The following is an 8,667-nucleotide window of genomic DNA, read 5'->3' on the forward strand; positions in this document are numbered from 1 at the left end:
TTTGATGAAAATAATTATAGAGGTATATCTAATTTATCCACTATTCTTAAAATGTAAAAAAAAGGTTAATTCCGCATTTGAAACATCTCTGCAAATCACTTATATCTCCAGCTCAGTACGGATTTATAAGGCGATGATCAACAACCACAAATTTATTAGAGTTTACCTCTTTTATCATTAAAGGCTTCCAAGGTAACTTGCAGATGATTACACTGATTTCAGTAAAGCATTCGACTCTGTAAACCACTTTCTCCTATCACAAATACTCGACCTAATAGGGTTTCCGCCTAATCTTTTGAGATGGATTTCTAGCTACCTTCGTTCTAGGTCTCAAAGAGTCCTCTTCAAAAACTCCTCTTCACTTGTTAATGTTAGTTCTGGAGTACCACAGGGCAGCCATCTAGGCCCCCTACTTTTCATACCCTTTTTATTTAATGACCTGCCTTCAGAATTAACAAACTCTCGAGTACTCATCGCTCCAGCCCCTTGTTGTGGCTTACAGCCTCTGCGGTGATTCTCTTGTTGAGGATCTTGGTGTTTATCTAGACCCCAAGTTAAAGTTTTCTGAACACATTTCTACCATGGTAAATAAGGCCATGGGTGTGCTTGGGTTTATAAAGAGGTGGTCAGAGGAATTTGACGACCCCTATATAACGAAAACTCTCTATATCTCGCTTATTCGTCCGATTTAAGAGTACGGCTTTTGTGTATGTTGCCCCCAGTACAAAGTACACCAGGACCGTATAGAATCAGTCCAGAAAAACTTTTTACTTTGTGCTGTGCGTGGCCTTAACTGGGATGCAGGTGTGAGACTGCCATCTTATCCTCGTAGATTGCTTTTAATAAACCTTCCAACCTTAGTTAGTCGTAGAAAAATGCTTGGTGTGATTTTTATGCACAACCTGATCAAGGGTTACGTAGATAGCCCTGACTTGTTGAGCCGCATAAACTTTACGATTCCTATTAGATCTACTAGAAACTTCATTCCTTTGTTCCTTCCCCTTTGTAGATGGAATTATTCCTTGCACGAACCATTTAGGGTACTTTGCTCGGACTTCAATTCCCTCTACCACATAATATCAACTACTAATTCCCTTCCTCTTCTTAAATCACTAATACTAACATACCTTTCCCGTAATTAGTTATATTTTTTAGCTTTCTTTGCATGTTTAGCTCTTTGAGTTGTGTTTAGCTCTAATTTTCCTCGAATTTTAGTCTAACACCTATCTTTCCTGCATGCTCGCGATCGGTTCGGTAACACGCGTCGCGCGTCATGAGGCAGCGCCCCTCGGTCGGTTGGGCGGGCGTAACAGGCTTCGGCTTGGTGTCGCATGGGCCACTTGATGGTGCAGTCATTGCATATCAACGTCCAGACATGAAAAAAGGCCACCATTGCGCTATTTGCATCCAAGAAGATGCTTAGCAGCACATGGGGCCTATCACCTGCACTAATGCACTGGATCTACATTTCGGTAGTGCGACCGACTCTGCTGTATGGAGTCTTAGTGTGGTGGCAGGCTACAGAAAAGAAAACCTACAACAAGCTAATGGATAGAACTCAGTGGCAGGTACTGCTCTGCATCACCTGGGCGCTGAGGTCAACCCCAACAAAAGCACTCGAAACAATACTCGGAATTGACACCCTGGACATCCACGCTCAACTGACTGCAGGTAAGGCAGCACAACGCCTAGTCGCATCAGGCAATATGTCGCTGCAAGGATTCGGGCACAGTTCAATAGGCCGAGACATGATCAGTATATCTGACTACATGATCCCCCGAAATTTCCTGGACGTCAAAACAGCGATACGACGACTGGACAGAAAGTTTGGATCAGAATGCGATCCGACGACTGGACAGAAAGTTGGGATCAGAATGAACACCTAAACATATAGACGGATGGCTCCAAGCTGGAGGGAGAAGTAGGTGCGGGCATATACTGTTCAGACCCTGAAATAAGGCTGTCCTATAAGCTACCGGACTAATGCAGCATATTCCAGGCAGAATTTTTTGCCATACGGAAAGCGGCGGAGGTTGCTGGATGTACGGAACACCCACATAATGTGGTCAACCTGTTCGTGGAAAGCCAGGCGGCGATAAGATCCATGCAGTCGTCAGCGGTCAGTTCCAAAAATGTCCTGGCAAGCAGGGAGGCATTCGATTTCCTAAGCACGACAAAGTCAGTGCGGATATATTGGGTTCCCAGCCACCAGGGCATCGAAGGCAACGAGACAGCAGACGTGCTGGCTATGGAAGGCGTCGGGCTGGCAAACGACAGGAATGAGAACGTGCCTGTCTCCCTCAGAACGCTTCAAAGCGATCTAGAGAGGCAGGCACACATACAGGCCAGTAGCAGGTGGAGGAGAACCACCAACTGCAAGATCGCAAAAACCATGTGCAAGGAGAGCAATGGTAAACTCAGCCACTACCTACTGCACCTACCACGGAAGGACTTTAGGATGATGAAATTTTAGAATAGTTTTTTAAATGAACTTTAACAAAAAAACCGAGTTTGGTGGCTGCAAATTTTATATATTTAACGAAAGACGGAGGGAGACTAAAAAAGGGATGTGCGCTCGAATTCAATACTATTTATCGACTCTTTTCTTTTCTCGTTATAAAATATTCTTAAGCCTAACTTATCTAGGGCGGTGAAGCGGGGCGAATTCGCCAAGAGCGAGAGAGAGCTTTATTGCGCTCCCGCTTCGCCCTAAACTATCTTACACTAGACTTCAAATTTTCTCCAAATAAAAACATTGCGTCTTGACGCGACACCGGCCCCGTTGAAGGCCTGTGGGACTTCAACACATCGGCAGAAGCGCCAATTTATGGATCGGCCTCCTGTAGACCGCTCCGCTGCTCGTCCTGAGGTCGACCACCCTTACCTTTCCGTCCTGCCCGGCGTGTGTTGCGACGACCCTTCCGAGGAGAAACTGATGGGGCGGAAGGTTGTCCTCTGCGACGATGACGAGGTCGCCTTCCTCGACGTTGGGCTGCTCCTGGTGCCACTTGCATCTTATTTGCAAGCCCAGCACATACTCCCGGGACCATCGCTGCCAGAACATTTTCCTGGCTGACGAGACAAGCCGCCATCGCCTTAAGCAACTCAGACCCTCCTGGTCCGTGGTCCGGGGTGCTGGGGGTGCGATTAGCGGCCCGCCTGTCAGCAGGTGCCCGGGAGTCAGGGCGTCTCCGTCGCTTGGGTCGGGGCTTATTGATCCCAGAGGGCGCGAGTTTAGCACCGCCTCGTTGCCCACCATCACGCTCTCCAGCTCCTCGGCGGTGAAGAGCGCGCTTCCGGCCGACCTCAGCAGGAGGTTTTTGGCCGACTTCACTCCTGCTTCCCACAGTCCGCCCATGTGCGGAGCTCGAGGTGGCAGAAAGGCGAACTCGCAGCCGCTTCTCGCTGCGAACTCGCGTATTGCGTCCGCTTCTGTCTCTATCGTCCTCCTCAGCTCGGCGACTTGCTCCGACGAAATTTGTCGCTTTGTTGCAGCTCACGCGGAGCGCACATCCTCGACGACCAACGAACCTTTGAAAAGCCAATTAGAAGGAGTTAGTCGTTAGATCGGAGACTATTTCTAGATGAACCGCCTTGGACGCAAAACAGACAAATAACGCTATGTAGGACTTATAAGGGGGCCTTCCACGAATTTTTAGTGTCGTATAGACTGGGCCACAAAATCAACGCCACATCAATGGGCGGACAACACGGAGCCAGTCTGCGGGTAGATTTCCCATCATTTGGGTCTGGAGTCAAGGCTTGCATTTAAAGCAGTGAATGCACGACCTGATCATTGCCCTGCAGACCTCCTGAGCGTTTACTATCCAAACACGCCTTCTGCTCACAAGTGCTCGTGGGCCGGCATGAAAATTCGTTTGATGCAGTTAGCGAACATAGGTCTATACAAACTGCGAGTGTTTTGTCAACAGCAGCGGAAGCTTGGCATAGTATGACATAGGAGCGTTAACTAGTCGCCAACCAACTCGAAAAAACGAAAAAGAGCACCAAGTCCCCATTTCTTCATTGATAAAGGGATTCAATCGCTGAAGACTGGGGCCTAACCTGGTGCCTTTACGAACCATTTCGATCTCTTCCTGATACTCGTTTTTCTGGTTTTTCAGTTCGAAAATTTTGTGAAAAGCCTCATCGTACTCAACTGGTGACGGAGTAACTTCAAATTTAAGATTTTTGTCTTTGCATTTTCGGATGAAGCGGAACACGTAAACGAACACTCTTAGCAGCTTGGGGTGTGACGAGTATCCCTCGATTATCTCCACTAAATCATTTGATTTAGCGGTCAGTCCGACCGCTGTCTTCCTGTATTCCAGCTTCAGCTTTTCCTCAGAAAGCTCGAAGTGGGGGTTTCTGGGCCAGCTCTTTTCTTCTTCCTTAAAAAACGCTGGTCCACTAAACCAGATCGACTGCGAAATCCCCTCAATGTCACAACTTCTCGAAACTATGTCTGCTGGGTTCTGTTTAGTTGGAACATCCCGCCACGTAGCATCATCTGACAACTCCTGAATCTCAGCTACTCGGTTTGCAACGAATGTTGATAGCGACGAGGGTTAAGATCGGATCCAATGAAGGGTCACTTCCGAATCCGACCAACATACCATTCGTTCAATCGGCATCTCGAGTAGCGATTTGAGTCGGTGACAGAGATCTGCGAGAAGGTGAGCGGCACATAACTCAAGCCTTGGAAGCGTTTTCGTCTTAAGCGGCGCTACTTTTGACTTTGCAGTCAACAACGAGACCTTGAAACCATCTGCAGTCTTACTACGGATATAGACGCATGCTCCAAAAGCTCTCATGGAGGCGTCGGCAAAGGCATGTACTTGAATCGGTGACATGGGATCAGTATGCACAAAGCGAGGTATGGCACTCATCCCAATCTAGTTTGTTAAGTCACAGCTCCTGCAGTAGGATCTTTCCCTTGATTACCAAGGGGCTTAACAAATCAAGGGGGTCAAACAGCTATTATGTCACCGACAATTTGATCCGTTTTGTCGCTAGGAGACCCATGACTGAACTGTAAATTTGAAACCGAAAGACGCCTTCGTGCGGTAGCCACGATGCTGTGACCTCAGGTGAGTTCGAGAACCACTTGGTTAGCTCAAACCCTGCGGTTTGAAGAATCTGAGCCACATCAGACTTAATTGTCTTTAACTCCTCCACGCAACCAGCACCAGTCAACATATCATTGATATAAAAGTCAGACCCGATAACTTTAGCAGCCTTTGGGAATGAGAGCTTTGCAGACTCACTCAACCTTTTCAAACACCAAATAGCCGAAAATGGGGCAGGTCCAGTCCCATATAATACAGTGTTGAGCTGGTATATTCTCAAGGATTCAGATGGGTCTCTTCTCCACACTATCAACTGAAACTGCCTATCCGCTTCATTCACCATCACTTGGCGATAAATCTTTTTTACATCGGCAGTCAGGGCGAACCTGTGCACACGGAAGCGGAGCAGCGTTGAGTATAACTCCTCTTGAATAGCAGAAGGAATAGTATTGTCAGTCGGCGACATATGACCTAAGGAGAGGTACTCTTCCATGAACTCCAAGTACATTTTCTTCAACTCAGGGTCGCGGGACAATCTTCTTTCGAGCGACAAAACCGCCGTTTAGCAATCTCGTAGGAACAGTTTGGATCTGATTTAAGCGCCAGCCGTACTTCAAGCCGACCTGAAGGCAAGACTTGAGTAGTTTTTCTATAATGCTCCTCACATAACTTGTGTTCAGGAGATAAAGACTTTTTAGAAGATGGCAATTCTTCTAGTGACCAAAACTTTTGTTGTGTGCCGTCGATAGACACAACTGACTCTTCTCGACAACTCAGACAATTCCTCGCTTCCTGGGTGAAAGTCACCTTTGGACTGTATATTCCAGACACAATCCAACCAAGAAGCGTTTTCTGCAGAGTTGGATAGCCAGGACCTTGTCTAATTTGATAAGAGTTCGAAAAATGACTCTGCACCTATCAACATATCTATTCTTTGTGGCTTGTAGAAATATGGGTCTGCAAGAGGTAGGTTCTTCGGGATTTTCCAGTCACAAGGGTTACTCTGACTAGGAGGGGGAGAATAATTCTCTGGGGGTGATAGGTTAGGTTAGGTTAGGTTGTCCCGGACGGCCCTCACGGGGCCACGCATAGGCCAATATGGCCCTTAGTTGTCCGGATTGGTGCGTATGGACCTTCTGAGTGTTTTTACGCGGTTTCGAAATCTGTGAGGATCGAGGAGAATTTTGCAAAGGCAAGGAGTTCCGCTGGCGTCCTCTTGGATGCATCTTCCAGCAATGGCAATACCGGGCTGCCAAGATGTTTGTTTCTTGCCCTTGAGAGGGCCGGGCATTGGCAGATTAGATGTTCCAGGGTTTCGATAGCCCCAGATTCATCACATTTCCTGCACTTGCCACTGTTGGTGATGCCTAGTTTGACTGCATGTGCTGCAGCCAGGCAATGACCTGTGAGTATTCCCATTAGCATCCTACAGTCCTTCCGTGGTAGGTGCAGTAGGTAGTGGCTGAGTTTACCATTGCTCTCCTTACACATGGTTTTCGCGATCTTGCAATTGGTGGTTCTCCTCCACCTGCTACTGGCCTGTATGTGTGCCCGCCCCTCTAGATCGCTTTAAAGCGTTTTGAGGGAGACAGGCACGTTCTCAGTCTAGTCGTTTGCCAGCCCGACGCCTTTCTTAGCCAGCACATCTACTGTCTCGTTGCCTTCGATGCCCTGCTGTCTGGGAACCCAATATATCCGCACTGACTTTTTCGTGCTTAGGAAATCTAATGCCTCCCTGCTTGCCAGGACATTTTTGGAACTGACTGCTGACGAGTGCATGGATCTTATCGCCGCCTGGCTGTCCACGAACAGGTTGACCACATTATGTGGGCGTTCCGTACATCAAGCAACCTCCGCCGCTTTCCGTATGGCAAAAACTTCTGCCTGGAATATGCTGCATTGGTCCGGTAGCTTATAGGACAGCCTTATTTCAGGGTCTGTACAGTATATGCCCGCACCTACTCCTCCCTCCATCTTGGAGCCATCTGTGTATATGTGTTCATTCTGATCCCAACTTTTTTTCCAGTTTTCGGGTCCCATGCGTATCGCTGTTTTGACGTCCAGGCAAGTTCGGGGGATCATGTAGTGAGATATACTGATCATGTCTCGTCCTATTGAACTGTGCCCGAATCCTTGCAGCGACATATTGCCTGATGCGACTAGGCGTTGTGCTGCCTTACCTGCAATCAGTTGAGCGTGGATGTCAGGGGGTCGATTCCGAGTATTGTTTCGAGTGCTTTTGTTGGGGTTGACCTCAGCGCCCCAGGGATGTAGAGCAGTGCCTGCCGCTGAGTTCTATCCATTAGCTTGTTGTAGGTTTTCTTTTCTGTAGTCTGCCACCACTTTAAGACTCCATACAGCAGAGTCGGTCGCACTACCGAAATGTAGATACAGTGCATTAGTGCAGGTGATAGGCCCCATGTGCTGCTAAGCATCTTTTTGGATGCATATAGCGCAATGGTGGCCTTCTTCACCCTTTCCAATACATTGGGTCTCCATGTCAGCTTGCTGTCTAGTACTATGCCGAGGTATTTGACTTGTGTTTTTGGGGTAAGCCTTGTTCTGTCGATTTTCGGGGGGATCCATGCCGGTACCTTGTACCTCTTGGTGAAGAGGATGTGGTCCGTCTTGTCCGCGTTGATACTGAGTCCTACTTTTCCCGCCCACTCACATATCTCTCAGAGTGTTGATTCCATTATAGAGCTGAGGGCATACTCCCGTAATAATTATGCTTATGTCGTCCGCATAAGCTGTTATTTGTGGGGCTATCCTCTCGAATCTCTTTATTAGGTCGTCGAACACCAGATTCCATAGGAGGGGCGACAGGACCCCACCCTGAGGTGTGCCTCTGTGTGCCCCTTACACCATGGAAGCGGTGCCCCACTCTGAGTACACCCGTCTACAACTTAGAAGGTTCCTTATCCAGAGGTTGATTGCGGGATGTGTGTTGATCGCTTCTAGGCGGTCCATTATCGCGCTCGTATTCACGTTGTTGAATGCTCCCGATATTCCTACGAACACTCCTAGAGCATACTTCTTATTTTGGAGAGCATTTTCGATGGTGGCTACTAGCGAATGCAGTGCCGTCTCTACCGATTTCCCTTTGGTATAGGCATGCTGGTTGGTTGACATCCGCCAACCTACATCGTTTCTGATGTGTAGATCCAGCAGCTTTTCTAGTGTTTTGAGTAGAAAAGAGGTTAGGCTTATCGGTCTATAGTCATTGGGGCTCATTTGGCTGCACTTTCCTTCCTTTGGAGGAAGACAATCCTCGAGGTCCTCCATTGAATAGAGATATAGCGCGTGCTCAGGCAAGCTGAGTATATTGCAGAGAGCCATGGGGTGAGCACGTCTTTGGTCGCCTGTAGCATGGCTGGAAATATACCGTCTCGTCCAGGTGCTTTTGTACCCGCAAAGGAGTCTATAGCCCAGTGGATTCTCTTAGACGATATTAAATCTGTGGGAGGGTGCTGTTCCTCAGTTGCTAGGTCCTGATGCTCTGTAGCGTCAGCGACCTCGGTGCATCCTGGGAAGTGAGCTTCCATTGGTGCTGTTAGGGCTTCTTCGCTGCCCTCAGTCCACTGTCCATCATTTCTTT

The sequence above is a fragment of the Drosophila obscura genome, unplaced genomic scaffold (genome assembly GCF_018151105.1).
Source record: "Drosophila obscura isolate BZ-5 IFL unplaced genomic scaffold, ASM1815110v1 contig_198, whole genome shotgun sequence".
Classification (NCBI taxonomy): Eukaryota; Metazoa; Arthropoda; class Insecta; order Diptera; family Drosophilidae; genus Drosophila; species Drosophila obscura.